Genomic DNA, 26,240 nt, shown 5'->3' with positions numbered 1-26,240 from the left:
ACAGCGTGCTCTCAAAACAATAACGGTAGAGTCAATACCAGCCTACACCCAGGGAAGCCAGCAATGGTGAAGAATCCCACTTTAAGAATAACACTGTGTGAGCCGCTTAATTCTCCTTATCATAGGAAAAGGATATGAATAGCTGGGATTTGGACAAAATTGCATCAATTACATCCTGGATGCACTTATGGGTCAAAGATTGGGAGATGCTGCACTGGAATGGGATTGTTACCAAGTTCTTCCCAGCTTAAGTCTTGCTACAGTAGATTATACAGTTTTGTGATGGCAGCCCATGACATCCTTAATCAGCACCTGCACTGCCTTTTATAGAATTGAAGACAATGACAGTGAGGTTTGGAGACATCAGGATTTCAACGTTTTCCTCAACCTTCTTGGTGAATCTTCACTTGTTGCTTCTTCCTCTGGAGGCTATGCATCAATTGCTTGAGGTTGGCTGTTCTCACTTGGCTTGTTTACAAAGTTGCAGTTGCTATCTCCTCCTACATTGTCTTTGGAGTTGAAGCAAGACCATAAGGACTCCAACCATAGTGATGTCCAAATATGATGCATGAGCAGATAATCTGTGGGAATCATCAGAAAGATAACAGAATTCTATTGAAGAAACTCCTGAGCCTTCACATCTATCACCAGAAGCCTTGTATTATGTCCTAATACAGTGTGGCAGGGTGCATCCTAAGGAGGTCAACGTTGTAGCTCGAAAAGGTGGACTGAGGAATGTAACCTTATCCAAATATACTGTGCACAATCAAAGTTTTTGAGTTGCATTAATGGAGAGAATTCTGCCAGTAAGCCAACATGATAGTTGTCCCACAAAGAAAAGGCTCCTTCCACATCACAGACCATATCCTTTCATGCTTAGATCTATGTGGGTGAATGTGCCAGTTCATTTTTTTATTTGCTCATGCAACGTGGACATTGCCAGGGTTATTGCCCATCCATAAATGCCCTGGAGAAGATGGTTCTGACAAGAGTTTGACCCACAGTAGCAGTGATTGTGAAATGGAAAGTTCAGGTGCCACTTTTAATTACATTTGGTTACATTTGCTTAGCTGACATAACAAGGAGGCAATTAACACAAACAAGGCAAAGATTAGCTTTGATAGCTGATGACTATAATTCATAATGTGCAGTAATGCTGATAAATTGTAAATTGAAGTCAGTTAGATGGCATTGCCGGATCACCGTTGTCATGCTTATTTACAAATTGCCCATGGCAGGATGTCAGATTCCAAAATTTTCACTTTGCCCTTGAAGAATTAAACAGCAGCTTACTTTGAAATAAAAGCATAGCACTGGAAATGCTGGAGATTTGAAACAAAAACAGAAACTGCTGGAGAAACTCAAAAGGTCTGGCAGCATTTGTGAAGAGGGAGGCAAAATTAACATTTCAAATCTAATATATCTTTATCTAATTTAATAATAAGACCGTAAGATAATGGAGAAGAATTAGGCCATTTGGCCCATCGAGTCACCTCTGCTATTCAATCATGGCTGATATATTTCTCAGCCCCATTCTCATCCCTTCTCCCCATATCCCTTGATATTCTTACCAACAAGAACCTATCTATCTCTGTCTTAAATGTACTCAATGACTTGGCCTCCACAGCTCGCTGTTGTAATGAGTTCCACGGATTCACCACGCTCTGGCTGAAGAAATTCCTCATCTCAGTTCTAAAGAGTCATCACTCTGAGGCTGTGCCCTCAGGTCTTAGTCCCTCCTGCCGATGGAAACAGTTTCTCCACATCCACTCTATCTAGGCCTTTCAATATTCTGTAAGTTTTAATCAGATCACCCCTCAGCCTTCTGAACTTCATTGAGCACAATCCCAGAGTCCTCAACTGCTCCTCCTATGACAAGCTCTGTATCCCTGGGATCATTCTCGAAAACCGCCTCTGAATTTCCTCCAGCACCAGCGTATCCTTTATTAGATACAGGGCCCAAAACTGAGCACAATATTCCAAATGCAGTCTGACCAGACACTTATAACAGCATCAGCACTACATCTTTGTTCTTGTATTCTAAACCTCTTGAAATGAATGCTAACACTGCATTTGCCTTTCTAACTGCCAAATGAACTTGCATGTCAACCTTAAGAGAAACCTGAACCAGGACTCCGAAGTCTCTTTGTGCTTCAGATTTCCGAAGCCTTTCCACATTTAGAATACAGTCTTTGTGTCAATTCTTCCTACCAAAGTGCATAACCTCATACTTTCCCGAACTGTACTCCATCTGCCAGTTCTTTGTCCACTCTCTTAGCCTGCCCAACTCCTTCTGCAGCCTCCCCGCCTCCTCAACACTACCTGTCCCTCCACCTACTTTTGTGTCATCTGCAAATTGAGCAACACTGCCCTCAGTTCCTTCATTCAGATTGTTAATATATAACGTGAATAGCTGAGGTCCCAAAATGGACCCCTGCAGAATTCCACTAGTCACCGGCTGAAAAATATCCCTTTGTCCCTTCTCTTTGCTTTCTGCCAGTCAGCCAATCCTCTATTCATGCCAGTATATTGTCTCTAACACCTTTGGCTCATCATATTTAGCAGGCTCCTGTGCTTACCTTGTCAAAGGCCTGCTACAAATCCAAATAGATCATGCCCACTGGCTTTCCTTTGTCTAACTTGTTCGTTACCTCCTCAGAGAATTCTAACAGACTTATCAGGCATGACCTCACCTTGATGAAGCCATACTAACTCATTCCTATTATACCATGTACTTGCAAGTACTCAGCAATCTCATTCTTAATAATGGACTCTAAAATTTTACTAACAACCAGTCTACAATTTTGTGTCTTCTGCCTCCTTTCTTCCTTAAGCAGGGGTGTTACAGTAGCCATTTTCCAGTCCTCTGGCACCTTTCATGACTCCAATAATTTCTGAAAGATCACCACTAATGCCTTGACAATCTCCTCAGCTATCTCCTTCAGAACTCTAGTCCATGTGGTCCGAGTTATTTATCCACTTTCAGACCTTTCAGCTTCCCCAGCACTTTCTCCTTAGTGATCACCACTACACTTACCTCTGCCCCCAAGTATCTTGAAGTTCTGATATGCTGCTGGTGTCTTCCACTGTGAAAGCTGATGCAAAGTATCTATCCATGTCCTCTACCATTCCTTTAGGCACTATTACTACTTCTCCAGCCTTATTTTACAGTGGTCTAATGTTCACTCTTGCTGCTTTCTTACCTTTTAGATATTTAAAAAGAACTCTTGCAATCTTTACATTACTAAAAGCTTATTTGTCATGTTTCATCATCTCCCCCATTATTGTTCTTTTTAAAATTATCCTCTGCTGATTTTTAAAGCCTTCCCACTAAAGGGAAGGGGGTTAGTTAGCTCAGTTGGCTAGACAGCTATTTTGCGATGCTGAGTGACCAGCTGAGGCCACCATGAAGGTCCTGCCGTTGCAACCACACCCTTCGCTTGATGTATGGTGACTGCCAGGTTAAACTTACTGCCAGTTGTCTTTTTCTAATGACAGAGCAGTCCTATGGTTCTCTGGGAATTTGATGCTTTTGCATTTAATTGACGAACCATCTATCACGTGGGAGTTTCCTGCAAGTGCATGAATGCACTCCAGTTATTTGTGGAAGTTGGTGGATTCTTGCTGGTTTTCCAAATGCTGGCAATCTCTGATGTTTTCACCTCATTTATGAACAAACGTCTGCCTATCCTGGCATGTTAAAATTCATCCTTGTAACTTTCTTGTACCAGAAATAAAATTTCATCTCCTTATCAATACTGCTCACAGTATAATTGTTGTTTCAGTGTTATCGTGCTTTCAGCTCCTTCTTGTGCCCTGAAGCCAAAAACTTCAGCACGATTCCCATTCAATTAATGCATGATTAGAGTTCAGAAGTCCAGAATCTACTACACTTTAAATATTGAACATCCAATCCCACCATTCCCTGCTCTAACAACTGCTTCACCTTAACTTCCTGCTAAGACCTTGATTCTAACAATACGTAACCTCCATTCAAATGCACACAACTACAACTTTTATAAGCTTTGTGATTTATTTGGACTTTGAAAAATTGTGATTTCTGTAGTTTAGCAGCTAATATGGCTGCATTTTATCATTTTGGTGCAGCTAAAACCATTCAGAACTCTTTTTTAATTTGATATCGTTAAAGTCATTCCTTCTGATTACCCTATTTATTTATTAGGATCTACACAGCATACATTGCCTAAAGAACCACTATAAGTAGAAAGGCATTTCAAATGGTCAGACATTTTATTCCAAACAATCAGTTTCATATTTTATTGACTTTATGCCTTTTTTGTATCAAAATAATTAACAATTCAAAAGGCAATATAATCAAGAACTATTGATCAAGGCTTATTCTCTTTGTCTTATTATTGATAGAGTGTTAAAACTGACACACACTATTTATTTCAATTGAGTGTTCTATGTTACCATGAGATTATGTGAAGTCTGATTTATTTCTAAAATAACTCCTGCATTAAAACAATAAGTGACAATACAACCTGATACAATTATCATGAGGCGCTGCCTCGTGCTCCCACGAGGGCTGGAACAGTTCATCCACTTCACCGACACCTTCCACCCCAACCTTAATTTCACCTGGACCATCTCTAATACCTCTCTCTCCTTCCTGGACCTCTCTGTCTCCATCTCTGGCAACCACCTAGAAACCGATATCCATTTCAAGCCCACTGACTCCCACAGCTACCTAGAATACACCTCCTCCCACCCGCCTTCCTGCAAAAATGCCATCCCCTATTCCCAATTCCTTCGCCTCCGCCACATCTGCTCCCAGGATGAGGCATTCCACTCCCGTACATCTCAGATGTCCTCGTTTTTCAAGGACCGCAACTTCCCCCCTCAGTGGTCGAGAACGCCCTCGACCGTGTCTCCCGCATTTCCCGCAACTCATCCCTCACACCCCCTCCCCGCAATAACAACCAAAACAGAAATCCCCTCGTCCTCACGTACCACCCCACCAACCTCCGGATCCAACGCATCATCCTCCGACACTTCCGCCATCTGCAATCCTACCCCACCACCAAAGACATTTTTCCCTCCCCACCCTTATCTGCTTTCCCCGTGACTCCCTTGTCCGCTCCACACGCCCTTCCAGCCCCACTTCACCCGGCACTTTTCCCTGAAACCGCAGGAAGTGCTACACCTGCCCCTACACCTCCCCCCTCACTCCCATCCCAGGCCCCAAGAAGATTTCCACATCAAGCAGATGTTCACCTGCACATCTGCTAATGTGGTATACTGCATCCGCTGTTCCTGTTGTGGCCTCCTCTACATCGGGGAAACCAAGAGGAGGCTTGGGGACCACTTTGCAGAACACCTATGCTCGGTTCGCACTAAACAACTGCACCTCCCAGTTGCGAACCATTTCAACTCCCCCTCCCATTCCGCAGACGATATGTCCATCCTTGGCCTCCCGCAATGCCACAACGATGCTACCCGAAGGTTGCAGGAACAGCAACTCATATTCCACTTGGGAACCCTGCAGGCCAATGGTATCAATGTGGACTTCACAAGCTTCAAAATCTCCCCTCCCCCTACCGCATCCCAAAACCAGCCCAGCTCATCCCCGCCTCCCTAACCTGTCCTTCCTCCCACCTATCCCCTCCTCCCACCTCAAGCCCCACCCCCATCTCCTACCTACTAACCTCATCCCGCCCCCTTGACCTGTCCGTCCTCCCTGGACTGACCTATCTCCTCCCTACCTCCCCACCTCCGCTCACCTTTACTGGCTCCATCCCCGCCTCTTTGACCGGTCTGTCTCCTCTCCACCTATCTTCTCCTCTATCCATCTTCTATCTGCCTCCCCCTCTCTCCCTATTTATTTCAGAACCCCCTTCCCCTCTCCCATTTCTGAAGAAGGGTCGAGGTCCAAAACGTCAGCCTTCCTGCTCCTCTGATGCTGCTTGGCCTGCTGTGTTCATCCAGCTCTACACCTTGTTATCTCACAATTATTTAACTGTTAGTTATCTCATGGCATTGTACATGAAATGGTTAATATAGTAGGCAGAGAGAGGACGAAGTACTATATATATATGTTTGTATGATCATGAAGGCATATTAATTGGCCTTTATTATACTTTAGTAATGAAAACTGTATCCCTCTCTAATGCAGTGGATTGCTATGAAATGTTATATTTGGGCTAAATTTCTGACATTGTATAAACTGTCAGAATTAATCCTGGTACTCATTTAGTCAACTAGAAAAAAAATACATATTATACTTGAGATATTTTACTTGGGAGAGCAACATTACTGTTTTGATCTCCATTGCATTTTGACTCTATTTTGCAGAAATATTGCACCAACTATAATCCTGGGATATTTACAGGAGTTAAAATTAATCTTGCTAAAATCTTGAAAGCAGAAAACAAAAGGGTCAATCTTTTTACAAAGAAAATATATTACTCTGAACAGATCACAAATCATCAACAATGGCTAAAAATACCAGTTATGAGTTATTTTGTTTACATTGGTTAAAAATCTTATAAACATGCCTTGCACAATAAAAGAATAGCCTTACTGAATATTTGAAACTTTTTAAACAAGTCTATTAGCTGATTAGTCACTTTTAAAGTTCCAAAGTGCCAAATTTTCGTATTTTAAAGAGGCAGTGTTATTTGGCTATGAAGGGGAACAAATTCCTCTGCATTGTCTATAATCTGGGAGTAAAATAGATGGAAAGCACGCACATTTCGTAACAGGATGGCCTGCACACAATTTGTACTGCTATTTCTCCAACTTCTAAATTTATGAGGCTTTTCTTTGGACCAAGTGGATACCCGTCACACAATCCTTTTGAAACATGCAAATCACCGATTGGTAGATGCAGGTACAGTTGCAACATTTAAAAGGCACTAGGACAAGTACATGTCTAGGAAAGATTTAGAGGGACATGAGTCAAATGCAGCAAATGGGACTGGTTTAGTTTGGGAAACCTGGTTGTCATGGACGAGTTGGACTGAAGGGTCTGTCTCCATGCTGTCTGACTCTTTGAAAAATTAGTTTATGATTAGTGAGAGAGTTTTTGGGCTTACTGCATTCAAATTGAAGTTTGCCACACCTCCCTCCTCAGGAATCTTCAGCTATCGCTGTGACTGCTCATTTCAGATAAGTTATGAAAAACTTGTATTAAAACAGTCCATATTGTGGGGCCAAAAGGAGAAGAAAATCTCTTCCAACATCATTACTGCGATGATCGCAAAACCTCTGTCCCCAAACCTGGAGTTTAGAATTTACCTGAGAACTGCTGTCAGAAAGTTGGCAAACTCATTATTGCTATTCTCACATGGGAAAGATGCCTGAGGCAGCAGTACTACTAGCTTGTGATGTGCATGCTGATGAGACCCATGGGTGATTTCCAGTGACACTTGGGCCTTCTGGTTTGGGTATACAGTCACTATTCAGTGCCAGGATTATGCTCTGGCAAAATATGAGGCCTGAATGTGTTAGAGGTGATAGTAAGTGACAGAACTGTGGAATTTGCTCCATGTGCAAAAGCTGACCTGCCCAGATTCAGTTATGGGCTGGAGGCTTCTTGAAAACAAGGAGTTTATTCATCAGTAAGGAATAAAGTAAATTGTGAAGGGTTTTAAACTACTTATGCACTGTTGTTCTGCCTGAAATAAAGACTGCAGCAATTTCATCACTAATGGCGAAAAACCACATAGAATGCTAAAAGAAATGTATTTTTGACAGTTGTTGTGATCTAGCATTCAAGCTGTCAAAATTCTGAACAGAAGGTTACTCAAGCATGTTTTGAATAGGAGTATGAGGCCGTCAATGTCAAGGATCTCTCATTTCACATCATGAAAGATCATGGTCATGAGCCTGGTATTCCTTGGAATTGCATTTTCTTGATTCTCTTGTCAATGCCAACTTCCAATCACTGTATGCAAATTTGATTTTTAATCAACTTAAGAGGTGTTTGTTAACATGCATAAAATTCTAAGTGTTTTATCACTCAAACCTGGCATCATTTAATCACTATTTCTTAATTTACACTATCTGTCATGTTCTTTTTAACTGCAGTAGCATCCTGAGCTATGGCCATTTACCCATTTCTAAAGAATAAAGAATGTCGAAATGATACCTCCTAGTGCAGCAATATTTCACTTTCATTTCCCAAATTAGAAATGTATGGTCTTTCTGAATTTCCTGAAAGTTAATAGCAAACTAACTACAAGAACTTCAGTGGCCATACAAGTTGTCAAATTTAGTATTAGCATCTTCAAAAGTTGTATCCTATCAACTTCATGATTCGTCACACTAGTTCCATACACCTCTAACACTCATACCAACCATATCTATAAATCATGATTCACACCTAACAATCACTGTTTTACCTCACCTTCGCACATTTAGCATTGTTGCATTTAGTAAATCATCAGAAGTTGAGAATCACATCGGACTGGGTCCAGGGAAAATTGAACATCTCATTAATGGACAGTATAGATAATACCTGTGAAGTGACTTTTACCATTGTGGTAAAAGTAAAAGCCGGAATTTGCACTTTCAAATAAAAACTTACCCTCATACTTTTCTGTTTAAGGTACTCTGGTTCACCTCCTATGTCATCATCTTTTTACATCCCTAAATTCGCAACTAAATCCACAATTCACAATAAATAACAAAGCCAATAAAAACCAAGTCCCATTTAGCATCTGGGACTACCAAACAAAGTTGTTATCAATTCATGAAATGGAAAATCTATTGTTTATCAGTTATATTCACTGCAGAAGCATCATAAAGTTTAGCATCTTCGCATTTCAACCAACTTTTATCTCAGTGTCTTTTACACCTTATACGCATGCACTTTATTTTAAAACAAAGCATATAAATGTAATACTTTATTGGCCCATGATGACCCATAATGATATTGTTCAAAAATTCAAGACATTTAACTGGTAGAAAGGTTAGGTGGTTGTTTTTGAATGGCATGGACACAATGGAGTCAAGTGCCTTTTTCTGTGCTGTAGGCCCCTATGATTCGAAGAACTCTCAAATTATCACATTTTATTTCATTTTAAAGCTGATTAAGGGGCATGTTATCAAATATCACATCTTATCTATGAAATAAACTTATATTAAATCAATTATAAATTACTCACTGCAACTTATAATACCATAAAGTACAATTCAGTGTACTGTTACTGATTTCAATTCACAGGGCAGATGGAGTGTATGTGACTCATTTCCCAAAATATCTTGTTGCAGTTTGTTAATTATCTTGTTAAGCCTTGCTTTTCCTTTCCAAATCCTGCACTATTTTTAGTTTTCTGTTATGACAATCTTTCTAAAATACAACCTGCTATAACAATAACTACTGAAAACTGTAGTTGATGTATCAGCCGTGGGCTCAGTTGGTTGTATTCTGCCCTCTGAGTTAGAATATTGTGGCTACAATTCACAATCTAAGACTTGAACACAAAAATGAAGGTTGTTACTCTGCAGTATATAGGGATTGCTGTACTGCTGAATGTGTTGTCTTTGGGTGAGATGTTGAAGGATGGAAAAGATCACAGCACTACTTCAAAGATCAGGAGAATTAGCCTTAGTGTCCTGGCTATCATTTATTGCTAAATCAATACAGTATTACAGCAACAGAATATCTGGTTATTATCATATTTCTGTTTTTGAGAGCTTGATGTGCTCAGGTTGCCTTGTTTCCTATAAAACTGAAGCTCACGTAACAAAAGGGTCAATGTCAGCTTTGATAAAAGATTGGTGTAAGGACAGAAAGCAGCAACTCTTGTTTTTCAGATTGGAAGATGGCAGGCAGTTGTTTCTCAATGTTCAGTCCTATGACCTTTATATATATACTATATATAAAACTTACCCTCACACTTTTCCGTTTAAGATGTAACATGCATATCACTTTGATTTTGTGGAATACAAAGCAAAATTTCAAAATTTCTTGATGAGATCAAACTTGGATACAAATCAACTTCAATAGGATAGATAGGCTAGCTGAATTAGTAGACAAGAGGCAGATGGAATTTAATACAGAGAAGTCAGAGGAGAGGTACTTTGGCAGAAGAGATAAATAGAGGTAATATAAGCTTAATGGTACAGTTCTAAAGAGTGTGCAGGGACAGAGGTACACTGGGGATTAAGGTGCACAAATACTTGAAGATGATAGAACATACTGACAGAACTTTTGCAAAGCATATGGGATCCCTGGGCTTCATAAATAGAGGCATTGTGCACAAAAGAAAGGAAGCTATGCTGAATCTACATAAAACTGTATGTAGGTGTTATAATGTCCTTGGAGATTGATAATCTTTAAAAAGAAATTAAAACTTTCAGCTGAAAAAATAACATGACAGGATTTCAACTTTTTTTTAAACTTTTACTGCAATAAGACTAAAAGTATTATTCACCAAATATTTCTGAAGAAGGGTCCAAACCTGAAACGTCAGCTTTCCTGCTCCTCTGATGCTGCTTCGCCTGCTGCGTTCATTCAGCTCTACACCTTGTTATCTCATTATTCACCAAATATCATTTTTTATAGCCAAAGCGTACATTAAATGACAGAACAGAATTTTTCCCTTTCACATTCAACACCGCAGAAAAACTCACTTCACAGGTGTACTTTAAGTTGTCTCATAAGCAGTCATTTATTTTCCCTGGACCAAGTCCTTGCTCCTGAATACTTACTTCTGTTCCTTTCCTTTATCAGTTTATAATTTTTAACCCCAAAACTATCTTCACTGCAGGGGTTTGTTTTTCCTGGTGATTCTCCCTCTAGCACACGGTGGGTAATTATCCAGCCTTGATTCAAATCTTCACAAATGTAATCTTTTCAATTTAAACATAAGCTCCCATCAGCATTCCAGTTGCAAGACCATAGAGACTTCATGTCTCTAGCTACGCTCCCTCTCCTGAATCCTGACAGACTTACCTGAGCAATTCAGTGACATTTTAGGAAAACCTGTAAACTGGAGATATAAATGCTTTTTTGTGGGAATCTCCTGTTTTTAAGGTCTATCTCCATGGCCATGTGATTATATCCAGGTAAAAATACTAATCAGATATACTTTAGAATACAGGTTCGATCTATCCTGGAGGCAAATGGACAGCTTAAAGCATAGATGTTTACAACTAACATTCTCAATACTTTCCTGAGAATATTTGGAGTCTACAAGTCTAGCCAGTGTAAACATTGAATTGAAGCTTTTATTGTCACGTGTATTCAATGTAAAAATACACTGAAAAGTGTGTACCTTTTCGGTACATACATAGTGCCATTCTCATTACCTTAGAATAAGATAAGAAAAAAAGATAACTTAAGAGAGTCCAACTTTCCTTTCCACTGTCACAGTCCTGCTCTGGCCTTTCCAGCACTTGCCATGCCCTGCCAGAGTCCTGCTCCGGGCTTTCCAGCACTTGCCATGCCTCCACCAGATTCCCGCTCCATACATGCTTCTCCCATTGTTGACAAGTGTGAAAACCTTACACTTTCTTTCCCACAAAGCAACCCAGTTGTCCCTTTAATTTTTAACAACCATGTCATGTAAAAATTCTGCTTCTGTGCCTTATGGTCTGTTGTCACGTCGACCTTTGAACAGGCCACATAATCCCATTCATTGTACCTTAGATTAAGGACATAGTCCTCAAAGTATAATATTTGTATAATCCTCATATCTGACAAAGTATACGATTGGAGAATTATTTCCAGTTCTGGTGACCACACTTTTGAAAAGCGAGGTTGTTCTTAAAAGGATTGACAAAGAAAAGATTTATCAAAACCATTTAATTGATGGGAATTTTACAATCAACGTTAGGTTGATGAAGCTGAGATTGTTCTCTTTGGAGCAAAGGAGAGATTTGAGATTTGATAGAGGTGTACAAAATAACGACGGGTTTAGATAAAGAAATCTGTTCCCTTCACCTATAGATACAAGGACTTGGGGACACAGATATAAGATCTTAGGCAAGACCTACAGGGGTGGGTGAGGAATGACCTCTTTATGAAGTGTTCAAATGATGATCTGGAAAAACTGCATTTGCAAGGTAGCAGAAACAAAGACAATAAATTATATTCCAGAGACAAATTAAGTTACAGTGCTATCAGGAAGTAATTATGAAATAGGACTGATTGGATTGTTGTATCAAAAGGTGGCATGGATTCAATGGGTGTTTAGTTAAAATAGTGTAATATCAATTTCACCGTATATTGTTCCCTAAATTAGAAACAAATTAGTAACATTAAGAACAGAGATGCACAGAGACCATGCAAAATAAGAAGGGTTAATACTGGGCAAAACCAAAAGACATTTTAAATGTTATTAAAATCAATTAGGCATCAATCTTATTAACATTAAACATTATGCCAGAACGTATGTGCTTTGTAATTACTGGATAAATTCTAAATGCTTGCTGGTGTAATGTAATTTATTTAATATGGTTTAATAAAATGAATGGTGCATCTTTCCCTGACATTGTCCATGGGTTTACTTGCTTATCTGGGCACATCTTATAATGGAAATTCTGGCAGGGAATATTAAAAAGGACCCTACCTGTTTTTCAATCTACTTTAATAGTTGGTTGGAAAATTGAATAATCTCACTCAAATATAAGATGTGAAAATTCTTGATATCATTGATCAATACTATTTCATTGTTTAAACTCCAGAGAATAATTTGTTTGTGTCCATCTTACGATAGTTGCTAGACTGAATGCTAAATGCATTTATCAGCAGTTTGCAAATGGCATATACCATGTAGAATTTCTATAATATATCTGTGCAAAAATGACTTTTTTTTCTGCATGTTAGAAATGAAGTGCTGTCACCCTAGCTTTTGTGGACAAATGAGACATAGTTCAAGAAGCAGCTCAGTGTGACTTTCATTTCCCATCACCGGAACGTAGATTTACTGTTACTTTATGCAGAAGGGAATGAAGTGTAGGCTGCACTATTGCTGCATTGTGGAGATCTGTGTAAACAGCAAGTTGCTATGAATAGCAATTCTGTCAGACATGTCTGAAATGTATTTTAATATGAAGTGTATTGAAGAATTTTTAAAATTTGTCTCACATCTTATAAAATTTTGTAAAAAACAAACACACCTGTACCACTTTTTCTATGGCTTAGGTATTTTACCCACAAGTTTAATTCAAGAATTATTCTGAACTGTTTTATTAATAGAGTGCAATTCAGAGTTAATGCATTTATCATCTGATCATTCACTTCAAAAGATAGTGACAATCATGAAACCAAATGTGCCACATACCAAGAGGAAATATACATAATTAGGTATTCGCTTTCAGAACTCAATTCACTTCCGGTAAAACGTCATCTTTTAATGCCACATGATTAAATGTTGAGATATTTTCAATATGTTAAAAGATCAGAGGAGAAATGTTCCTGAATCTGAGGGTGTATACCTCAAATATTAGGAAAGTGAGCAAGACAGAACTGTTGATCACATTGGCCAAGGAACTCGCTTATTTTTTTCTGTATTCGTTATATCAAATGATCCAATGTGGCTGAATCCAGCAGCTGGAACTTTCTGATCATAAGGCTGATTACAATAATTTTTTTTTTGTCAGCTCATTGAAACTATTGTTCTAAAAAGTTTTGCACTTTGGGAATTGATTAAATCATGAAAAAAAACTAAAGAACTGAAGATGCTGGAAATGAGAAACCATAGAAATTGCTAGAAAAACTCAGCAGGTCTGGGAGCATCTGTGGAGAGAAATCAGAGTTAACGTTTTGTGTCCAGTCACCGTTCTTGAGAACCTGACTTTCTGAAGAAGGGTGACTACACCTGATGATGTTTATTAAATCATGGCTCATTTTGCCAAATCTATTTCTTTGATACCATTAAAGATCACCACACAAGCTGAGCAAATAGTGTCCATGTCAAGCCTACCCCAGGGAATCACCATAGTCTGCAAAGCTTTGGCAAAAGTAGAGCTTAGTGACCAAGTCTTTCCTCAAATGAAATAAAACATAACCCAGAAGTGCTTGCTATTAAGATAGCATAGTTCTGTAAATCAGTAACAAAGACATAGAGAAGAAATTTCTGGATAGTTTACAAGATGATTTTCTGGATCAATAAGTTTAGGAACCAATGAGCGAACAGGCCAGCCTAGACTGTGTAATCAGAAAGGAATAGTTGGCAGCCCAGCTGTGAGGCTTCTTCGGGGATGATAAATTGCTTCATCAAGCTGGAGAGCGACATAGCTGATTCTGAGACTAGGGTCCTGAATCTAAATAAACAAAACTCTGAAGGTATGAGGTGTGAACTAGCTATGATAAATTGGGGAATGTTACTTAAAGGGATGACAGTGAAAAGGCCATGACACAGAGGAACTGCAACAACTTTTATTCCAGCACAAAAATAAATCAGGAAAGGTGGCCCAACCGTGGCTAACAAGGAAATTAGGGATAGTATTAGATCCAAGAAAGCAGCATGCAAATTGACCAGAAGAAAGGAGCAGATCTGAGGATTGGGATCAGTTTAGTTTTCAGCAAAGGAGTACAAAGGGGTTGATTAAGAGGGGAAAATAGAATACCAGAGTAAGTTTGCAGGGTAAACGAATTGTAAAAATTTCTATGGTTATTTTCAGAGAAAACGACTAGTGAAGACAAATGTAGTCACTTACAGTCAGATTAATAGGAAGTTATGATGGGGAACATAAAGATAGCAGGCCAATTGAATACATATGTCCTGTCTTCATAATGGATGATATAAATAACATCTGAAAAATGTTGGTGAATACAAGTTCAAGTAAGAGGGAGGAACTGAAAGAATTCTGTATTAGTAGGGAAATGCTGTTGGGCAAATTGTTAGGTTTAAAGGGCAATAAGTCCAAGGGCTTGATAATGTACATCACAGACTACTTAATGAAGTGGCTGCAGAAATAGTTACTGCATTGGTGGTCATCTTTCAGGATTCTATAGACTCTGGAACAGTTCAATGGATTGGAGGCTAATTAATGTGTGCCCACTATTTAAAAAAGGAGGTAGAGCACAAACAGGGAATTACAGACCATTTAGGCTGACATCAGTAGGCAGTTGGGAAAATGCCAGAGTCCATCATAAAAGATTTAATACCAGAGGATGTGGGATTGGAAGTACTGCCTTGACAAAGATAGAGAACTGTTTGCCAGACAGGAAACAAACTGTAGGAGTGAATGGGTCATTTTCTGAGTGGCAGCCAGTGACACTTGGGCTACTGCTGAGATCAGAGATTGTTCCCCAGATACTCACAATATGTATTAATGATTTAGATGAGGGAACTAAATGTATTATCTCCAAGTATACAGAAAACACAAAGTTGGGTGGGAGGTTGAAATGTCAGGAGGATACAGAGATGCTTCAGTGTGATTTGGGCAAGTTGACTAAGTGGGCAAATGCATAGTAATTGAAGTATAATGTTGGTAAATGTGATGTTATTCACTTTGGTGGCAAAAACATGTAGGTAAAATGGTGATAGCTTGGGAAAGGGGTAGATGCAATAAGACTTGGGTGTCCGTGCACACTAGTCACTGAAAGTAAGCAGGCAGATACAGTAGGTAAATGGTACATTAGCCTTTAAAGCAAGAGGATTCGAGTACGGGAACAGGGATGTTTTATTGCAATCGTACGGGGCCATGCTGAATCCACATTTGGAATATTGTGTGCAGTTTTGGTCTCCTTATGTGAGGAAGGTGGTTCCTGCTGTGGGGATAATGCAGCAAAGTTTTACCAGACTGATTCCTGGGCAGGCAGGACTGACAAATGGAGAGGGACGGGAATGGTTAGGACTATGTTCACTGGAGTTTAGAAGAAAAACGTGGCATCTCATAGAAACCTATAAAATTCTAACAGTAATACACAAGAAGGATGTTCCCGAGACCAGAGAGTGCAGAACCAGGGTTCACAATCTAAGGATATGGTTAGGTCATTTAGGACTCAGATGAGGAGTTTTTTTTCATCTGGCGTGGTCAACCTGTGTATTCTTTGCTGCAGAAAAATGTTGAGGCCAAAGCATTGTTTTCAAGAAGAATTAGATGTAGTTCTTTGGGCTAAAGAGATCATAGGGTATGGGGATCAAAGGGTATGGGGATAAAACAGGAACAGGAAACTGAGTTGGATGATCAGCCTTGGTCACGTTGAATGGCAGAGCAGACTTGAAGGGTCAAATGGCCTACTTCTGTTCCTATTTTCAATGTTTCTACATCTCTATAGTTCTGATGGCATATTAGGATCCAATAATATAAGTATCTAACAATATTATCACTGATTAATATGTAAAATATCCTTATTAAAAATGCTACTGTATATGTTAGAAATTTGAAATGAACAAAACAAGACTTAATTAATGTAATTGTAACATATTTGATGAAAAAATAAGCTTCAACTAACTGATAAATGGATGAGCATAATACTGTCGAGTTTGAGGTGAGATTTTCCTTTTTTTTAATGTCTGCAATCAAAGCATTAACTTACACCTATATTCTGAGGATTTTGATTGCTCACCTAAACTGAAACAAACAACTATCTGTACATGGGCTGGAGTCTATAGGGGTCCCAATGATATTGAGAAATGTGGGAGAATTGCATGAGAAGTCAGGTAGGGAGACACCTGTTCCATTTTCAAACAGTACTGGCTGTTGAAATGATATTCTTGCTAGGAAGCAACAAGATGTCTACTAATGGGTATTGTCATTAGTTAACAGGCTTATTAACAATGAATCTCATCTCATTGAATGCAGAATCCTATTCTACCACCTAGTGCAAGGAAACTAGATATTGACAATTCCTAACATGAAAGTCAGAACCCATACCTGGTATTTTGCCACTTGCATCTCCAGGCCACCATCTTGGGGACCCAGCAACATCATCTCAGGGCACACTTCATGGGCACCAGCTGCATGCACCCCATGTCATCTACACATGCCAACCTGTCAGCACACACATGGCCCCTCTACAATCCACTTTCAGGAGTCTTAGAGTGGCACGGTGACTCAGTGGTTAGCACTACTGCCTCACAATGCCAGGAACCCAGGTTCAATTCCACCCTCAGGCGATTGTCTGTGTGGAGTTTGCACATTCTCCCTGTGTCTGCATGAGATTCCTCTGGGTGCTCCAGTTTTCTCACACAATCCAAAGATGTGCAGGTTAGGTGGATTGACTGTGCTAAATTGCCCATCGTGTCCAGGTGCATGCAGGCTATGGGAAATGCAGGGTTATAGGGATAGGGTGAGTGAGATGCTCTTCGGAAGGTTGGTGTGGACTGAATGGGCTGACTGACATGTTTCCACATTGTAGGAGTGGCAAACAAGCATTGAAATGCTGCTGCAAGATCACTTTCCTAATAGGGACAGACACCCATCTCATGGAATGGATCAGACTCTATATCAGGGCTATTCCCTTGTTCTCTTAGCGCCCACACACTTAGTGCCAAATGTATGCTCACAGCTTCCCTGCCTTGCCTTGCTGTGCCATGCCTTTTGGCATCAATGCATTACAGCTGGACCCTAAATGCTCAAGTTATTGCTGTATTGACTTGCTGTTTAGAACACACAGAGATCCAGACTGCTTTGTCAGCAATGATCAGTCTGGGGGTGGATATCTTGTTGTATGGCCCACCAAGACATCAGTCTCACACCTACAGCATCTGCCAGCTGCCTGCACAGCAAACATATTGCATGATTTTTCATCCAAATGGCCATGTTGCAAAGTAGTTGGGGCTTTAAACCTCATTTAGTCAAGGGAAGCTCACCACTGTCAGTAAAGGGCAGATTCTGCACACCAGAGGCTTAGCCATGTCAGTCATCCTTTTGCGATGGTCACAGTCAGGGAATATGACTAACTATAATTTGGGGAATGGGCTATGTCCTGTAGAGCCATCACACAAGGTCAGGGGAATCGTATATTGTCAGCCAAAGAACAATAGCTAGTGGTCTGGTCAGTCCCATTCCTGGGTTTGTCCATCAAAGATGGTCAGGGGATTGGAGAGCAATTGGTCTTGGGGGTCAATACATTGACAGGTGGAGAGGGGAAAAGAGGAGCTTGGGGTTTAAAGAAGTGCCTTGTTATGATGGGGGAGAAGGCACTGAAGGCTGGGTTAAAGCAGAAGCATGTGTTGTGGTGGGGCCAAGAATAATGATGGGTGGGGGAAGTCAAAGTATAAGGGTGGTTAAGTGGTACAGAATGGGAACGCTTTATTTTCTATGTGGAGGGATTATTGGCAATGGCCACCATCCCTGGCCTCCATGGCAGGAGCATTCAGGACCACAGTCGCCATCATTGAAGAGTAATTGCAGGGTTCAGAGTTGAAGGTGGTGTTTAATATGATGGGAGTCGACAAGGGGTTTGGGGAAATTGTTGGAAATGGGCTGTACAGGTACAGGAAGGTAAAAGGGGACATTGAGACTCTGGGGTAGTATGTGCTGGCCAGGCTTAGCAGGTGCTGAGGGCATCCACCTACCAGCTGTGGTCCCCACCAGTACTTGTCATTTGCTAGAATTGATCTGCAACTGGAAAATGTCTGGGCCAATGTCCAGGTGGGCGGAGTCAGTGTCAGTTTAATGGGCAAAGCCACATGCTCTTCTTCTGCTGGACGGGAGGACACTGTTAAGACATCAATCATTCACTTGCAAAATACAGCTACACTTCATTGGCAATCATATCATCATGCATATGAAATGCATGCAATCTGAGTGTTTGAGGTTCAATTGCTGGTCATAGGTGATATCAACCATGTTATAGTCCCATGCAAATCAAACACCTACAGCTCAATGAAACAGATTTTATTGTCACTGACTTTAAAAGAGGAGAATACTGGCTACAAGCAACACAGCACTTGCAAGACTTCCAAGAGTGCTATGAGGCATGAAATGACCCCCTCTGGCCTGCACTGAGAGCATAATGATAGAGGCTGTATGCAATGATAACTTCCATGGTTTTAAATTTCTTGGCAATAATGCTGCTGAAGGAAATTTAATTTTGTTAATTTGTTCCTAGGAAGTGGGTCTCACTGACTCAGCCAGTATTAATTATCCCTTCCTGATTTTTCTGGAGAAGGTGGTGATGAGCTGTCTTCTTGAACTGACTCAGTCTATCAGGGATGGTGGGGTGGTGTTTGGTATACCCAAAGTGCTGTTAGGAAGGGAGTTTCAAGATTTTGACCCAGTTACAGGGAAGGAATAATGATACAGCGCCAAGTCAGGTGGGACCTATGCATCTGTTGCCCTTGTCTTTCTAAGTGGTAGAAGTGGCAGGTTTGGAAGGTGCTGTTAAAGGAACCTTGCTGAGTTTACGCAGTGTACTTTGTAGATTATACAAACTGATGTCACAGTGGAAGCAGTTAATGTTGAAGATAGTGGTGGAGTAACAATCAAGTGTGCTACTTTGTCCTGGATGTTGTTGAACTTCTTGTGTTATTTATGACTTTTGAATGTAGAATTTTAATCCATAGATAATTTGAAATAAGAACAGAAAAGTTAAATTGTTTTTGCACCTAGAAACAATAGGATGAATTTTAGAGTGTTTCAAGGCCTTGATACTGGGTATATGTGCAGGTCATAAGACTGCACAAGCAAGTTACAGGAAACTCAAGTTAAAGTCACAATCTGATCAATCTTAACCCTACTAAATGATAGAGCAGGGTTAAAGGACCAAATGAGTCCTGCTCCCTTTGCTTCTGTTTTTGTTGTATTGGAATTCATGAAATGATAGGGCTATGATGAAGCACTGGGGTTGTTACAACATGGAACATTTGACATTGTATGGAGCTTCATCACTGACCACTTTGACATCCACAAGGTTTCCCTTGTGAACATGTCAATGGCTCTGGTCCTTGCTTCTTAGCGTATGGACGTTACATATGGGGTTTAGATGTGCTTCCCCCTCAAGTTGCCTCAATATTGTCTTCTATTACCTGTTCAACTCCGCTCTGAAAAGCTAGGTTGTGTAGAATGCAACATTACTACAATATGCAAGATTCATTAAAATAAAGAACTGCAGATTCTGGAGATCTGAGGGTCTCTGGACTTGAAATGTTAATGCTGTTTTCTCTCCACAGATGCCGCCAGACCTACTCAGTTTCTCTATCACTTTCTATTTTTGTTGCAAGATACCTTGTAGGTTCATATTGCTGGATTCTCTCTGAAGCATCTCAGCATCTGAACATTTTTTTCAGATACCTATCTGACAGTCAGACTCATAATCCAATTGGAAGTGGTTGTATATTTCCTTTACCTTAGTGTTGGGATTCCACACTGACTGAGTAGCTATGTCTTTAGTAGATAACTTTTGTCATACAAGGATCCATCGACAAAGGCATCTGAGAGGTGTGAAAGTTGGACAAACTCAGGATGTGCGAATCAAGGCAGCTTCCAGGAGCCTTTCACAAACCTCTAAAATCCTCTGCGATGGCCTCAGAGAAATTTAACAGAGAATGGAAACTTCATGGATAAAATGAGCCTGACTGTTCTGAGGGAGAGTTGATCGCCACATTGATGTGGAATCCTAGCATTGCATTGACTATGAACATCCTTGTAGCATGAACTGTCTGAATGATGCAAAATCTGTTGCATTCCCATGCCCCCTCAAATCAAACATCATTCATTCTCTTGATATACCTATGGGTCACTGACTGAGAAATCTCACAAAGGTCTCCCTGCAAGAATCCTGTAGTGAAGAGGTTGAGCACCATAATCACTTTCACCACACGAGCTATTACCCACTACATCCCAGTGGCGTTGACTTATCTTCTAGCTTTCCACATCGATCAACAATGATTTATTTTGATAATTAGGGACTTTGGAGACACTGGTCAGAATATTTTGGAGAAGCAATGGCTCCGACAAGCATGCATCTACAAGACCGGGAAACACAGTCTGATTTTACAGTGGTTGGCTATTAATAATTTCAGCCAGAGGCTTCTGTCTCCATATGGGAGGAACTTCTGTTTCTAAGCACTACTGGTCAGTCATGTAGCCAGTGCTGAGACTGTTGCTGGTCACACATGATAAACATTAATGGAAGGTGGCTAGTGAGTTACGTGCTACTTCACCGCAGGTAGTAATCCGGGTTCTATAGAGGAGATTGGGACAGCTTGTGGTCTTCAGAAGCAATCACCACTGGGATGGCCTTTGTTAGACACAGGGTGCCTGACTGAGAGGCCACCCGCCATTACCCACAGCATTACCATATAATTTGCTTGGCAGCTCCAGCACACGGACTAGGAATACCTCTAGTCCTAAACTAACAAAGCATTCCTGATGTGACTATTTACTGCTCAGTCAATGACTTTAATAGGTCTAAGGGCAGGCAGGTCACCTGATGTCTGCCCTGCCACTTCTAAAATACCAGCATTGATGGAAAGACAATAGGTATAATGCCTCCCAACATGTCACTGTTTTACAACACCCCAGCCTGTACCTGGAGGAGTTGTGCTGGATAGAAGAAAATCCAGCCACTGGTTCTCTGACTTCCTATAACCTAAGCCCTTCTCTGTACATCCTTTGCACTGAATGCAGACTTCTTGGAACATTCGACTGGTTTATTGCTCTTATGAACCTTCCTCATCCCCAATCCAACACAGATCAAGCTACTGATTTTACTGGTTCCTAATGGCCTCTATACCCCAATGCCTTCTCACACCATTCCAAGCTGACCTCTGGCAGTTTTCTCTCTGCCTGTGTCTATGAGAATACACACAGATAAACTAAAAGCAAAAGACTTCCTCCTGCAATCTTTTTGGAATGACCCAGGTAGAAATTTCAATTTATTAATTTCAATTTTAAGCCAGTCCTTTAATCTGTGCACATATACATATATGCTTTAAAATCTTCCCTTGTTTACTATTGCTTGCAGATCTTTCTTTGTTCTGGGATCCACATGAAAAATATAAACCCCTTGTGAAGATGACTGAAGACATCTCATCTCAAGCAAAATTTGGAAAAGGATTACCCACTGCTCCATGTTTCTATACTTCCACCTCTGATCTCTCAGTAAACGTGGACCGTCCTTTGAATAGTAATTATCATTGGGGTGTTACCAGTTTTTAAAGCCAGTTTTTTCTCACTTACCTTACATTTAAATATTCAATTATCAAAACTATAAGTTACATTCCTGAAACTTATGAACTATGAAATTATACATTCATAATACTTTTCAAAATCCAATGGGTCCCACAAGATACAACCCTGGCAAATATGCTTCCACCTCATGTAGGTATGTTTATTGCTAGTGGACCTTATGAGAATACTGACAAAGGCCACAGTCCTGCCAGCCATTCCTCTTAATGTCATTAGTCAAAGAGTTAAATGCAAGGATCATCTCTCCATTATTTGAGAATACATGGACATGTATCTAAAGGGATAACTTGATATAGCCAACACTCCTCCTCTGTTTCAATCAAAGCACCACAATTATGCAACAAGTTAATGCATTTTTGGCTAACTGTTAGTTTTAGTTCTGTTTCTTCTGCTCTGAAGCCAACTGTAAAGTCAACATTACTCAACAGCTTATCAACACATACTCTTCTTAGTTAATGAACCTGAACCCTAAATAACATGTTACAGAGTTGTAGTATTGTTTTCAGTTTTGAGTGTAAGCCATCAATTTTATTGCAGTATAGGTTTTACCTGCATAGTATTTTACTGCATGCTAAATAACGTTTAGAATGATAACACAGGCATATTTAAACAAAGCACACAACATACACTTTGTGTCATTTTCTTTAAAGACAAACGTCTTCCTCTTTGTGAAGACTGTTTTTATGACAACTTAATTCCCACTGTGCCTAATTCCTTGATTCCATCTGTAGATCTATATTCTGATAGCTGTCTGAGTCGCTGATGCGTGAAGATAACTAAAGGCAGCTGAGAGGGTACTGCATTGATATGCTGGGGTTTTTTTTACCCCTGAGGCTTCCTTTCAAGTTAATCATATCTTACGATCAGAGTGAGCAGGGTATCATTTGACAGCTCTGCTCTGGACATTATTTATCCAGGCAACTGAACACCCTGGAAGCTTCCTGATATACACAATCTTCAACCTCAAATGTGTTAGAAAGTTTCCCATCACAAAAAAAGTACAATGAAAATGGCTAAAAATGGGTGTGTACACGTGTATAACTATTAAGGTAGCATTGCATAATTTAATTGCTACATTCTTGCACAATTAAATCTTTTTTTTTCAATGAGGATTAATTGAGATGGAAACATATTTGTCTGGAGTGAAGATATTAAAGACTGAAGCAATTTCAATGATTTCAGAAAGGTATGTATTTAATGTATTTGAATTATGAGTAGCCTATTTCTTGCAACTGCATCTGTAAACTAATCTGAATATGACTAGATATTCTGTCTTTCCTTTGCAGAATGCAACAGATGTACCACCTCTTCCTGCTGTTATGTCTTACAGTTAGTATATCTTTAAAAGATATATTCATAATGTCATAACTGTATCATAGCATGTGACCTGATGATATAAAGGTCTCAGATCCATCTAAACACTATAGTAGCAAATTATTGCAGATGCTGGAATCTATACTGAAAACAAAAAATGCTGGAATTCACAGCGGGTCAGGCGGCGTCTGTGGAGAGAGAGCAAGCCAATGTTTTGAGTTTAGACGACTCTTCATCAGAGCTCTGATGTGCCTGTGAATGTAATACCTGTATAGTTAATGATTTATAATAAATGCTTGTTGGATCTTTCAATATTACGTTACCCATATTCCAGTGTGTCTTGTTACAAGGGAAACATATACATTGCTGCACCAGGTAAAAATACCTGTCTTTTTTAAAACAGCATTAATCTATTTAACAAAACAGCTGACAGACAAATATCAGACATGTCAGGATATAATTTTCTACAGTCTGAACTTGGAAAATTTGTAATCTCCATTCACCAACAAGGGCAGAGAACTGTTACATCAAGTCCCGACTGGCTCTGAATTACCAATGGATTTTCAGGGACTTCCCTCTAACCATTGAATTACAGTAGTTGAGAGGTGAGCATTTCAATGAGACAAACTACTTTTATGCTACTGGCTCAATTCTCATGAAGATGTGATTGCTGGGAGGCTCTGCTGGACGTGCCTAAAGATGCCTGATGCATAGTCCTGCTCCCAACCCCACATGGGTCAATGGATGTCCTGGAGCCAAGCCAAAGACTCAAGAGAAACGTTTAAATTTTTCATTATGCACTGCTTCTGGTTGATCTTAAGGCTCTGATCATCAGTCCTGCAGATGCTTTTAAACTTGCTCCCGTAGTTATTTTTATGCAGAGTTCAGTAGAAGCATAACCTGTGCCTGGAGACCTGCTGGGACATTTGCATGGCCAAGGGGCTGTAAAATGTAGGCAGCTGCCTCCTTATAAATCTAATCCAATATAAGTGTACTAACCAAATCTCCTCAGTTAGAAATAAAAAGTTAATATTAATTCATAGTCAGGTATTTTAAAGATTTTGGAAACAAAATGCATTTGAAATGCACAGCAATGATAAATATCTTAATGAGAAAAATACAGGCAAATACTTGAATGTGTCGCCTTAACAGGACTTGGTTCCAAGGTTTTACTGCATTGATATTGGAACACTTTTAGTCCTCCTGTGGTTAATATATTATTTTTGAATCTAATTAGTAAACCCTTCATATCTTCACTTCAAACAATCTACTGCTCATCCCCAGGCTACACAGGGTCACAGGAAAGTTTGTCTTGAATGTGTAATATACACTGCTGGTTTATGTTATTGTATGTTATTTTTACAAATAATTCTCCTGACAAACTATTATGATGTATAAAGGTTGAGCTTATTAAAAATCATTAACCTACTAAAGTTATAACGAAGACCCTAGAATTACATCACTTCTGGTAAAAATACATGGAGCTCCCTGAGAAATTAATTTTCATTTGAGAAGGCAGAAGTGCATAAGACTTCAAAATGTCTAAAATTAAGCTTTATATATGGAAATGTAAACATGCAATTGGCTATGATAATATTGCTCCAATTCTCTAATTCTTAATTCAAAAGCTCTGTGAGGTGTAATTTCTGTGTGAAAATCTCTGATTTAGAGCTGTATTGTACTATGGAGGATGCCCTCAAGGCAGGATCAACACTTGTCTCCACAAGGGCTAAGGAGTTGATACTTAGCTTCTGTGAACAGGCATCCACAATGAGTGGGTTGGTGGGGTCTAAAACAAGAAGATTATTGGAACAAAAACAAAGTGCTGGAGAGACTGGAGTCTGGCAGCATATGTAGAGAGAAAAAAAAGAGTCAACGTTTTGAATTCAGCTCCCCTTTGTCAAAACTTGTTTCAGATTCCAAGCATCCACAGTTCTTTGTTTCATTTTAAGAAGATTACTGGCTTTTCTTTATCTCTAACAGACAACTTCGAGAAATTAGGTCACTAGTAGTTGGTCAGTATTGGAGGCACTAAACCCTCTAAGGTTTTGGAGTAGATTTGTCGCTCGGGTTGTGGGTGTTGAGGTTGGTTGGCTCGCTGAACTGGTTTCTTGTTTTGCAGACGTTTCGTTACCATGCTGGGTAACATCCTCAGTGCAGCCTCTGATGAAGCGTTGGTGTGTTTTCCCACTTGGTTTTTAAACTCTGAATATGCTACGTGGATGACACCTTTGTCATCATTAAACGGACCAAACCAGAGGAGACACACAAACTTATAAACAACACCCTCACTGGAATAAAATTCACCAGAGAGGAGGAGAAGAACAAACAGCTCCCATTCCTGGACGTCATGGTAGAGCACAGGACAAATGGGGAACTGCAAATGAAAGTACACAGAAAAGCCACACACAAGGACCAGGTACTGCACTTCAACAGTAACCATCCCAGCACACACAAATGAAGCTGCGTGCGAACACTATTTAAACGGGCAACAACACACTGCAGCAACACGGAACTATGCAAAGAGGAAGAATACCTTTTCCAGATTTTCAAGGATAATGGATATCCAAAAAAACTGGGTCAGAAGATGCCTATACGAACAACATCAGGAAGATACTACACATCCCGACACACTCATCACACTATCCTACATCAGGAACACGTCGGAACTCACCACAAGACTCCTACGACCGCTGGGCATCAGAGTCGCACACAAGCCCACATCAACCCTACGACAACTGCTCACCCAAACTAAAGTCCCACTCCCCGCCATGGACAGGACCAAAGTCATCTACAAGATCCCCTGCAGAGATTGCGAGAAACATTACTTCAGACAAACAGAAAGGAAACTAACAACATGGGTA

The 26,240-nt window shown here is 40.0% G+C and overlaps 1 protein-coding gene across 2 annotated transcripts in view; it reads right to left on the bottom strand.

Moving 5' to 3' along the window:
• Positions 1-26,240, bottom strand: part of nkain2 (sodium/potassium transporting ATPase interacting 2) — a 507,020-nt gene that overhangs the window by 223,113 nt on the left and 257,667 nt on the right. The gene's annotated exons all lie outside the window — the stretch shown is intronic.

This window comes from Rhincodon typus, chromosome 5 (genome assembly GCF_021869965.1).
Source record: "Rhincodon typus isolate 14 chromosome 5, sRhiTyp1.1, whole genome shotgun sequence".
Taxonomy (NCBI): domain Eukaryota; kingdom Metazoa; phylum Chordata; class Chondrichthyes; order Orectolobiformes; family Rhincodontidae; genus Rhincodon; species Rhincodon typus.
Note: the sequence above shows the minus strand (reverse complement) of the source record. Positions and strands in the feature narration are given on the sequence as shown.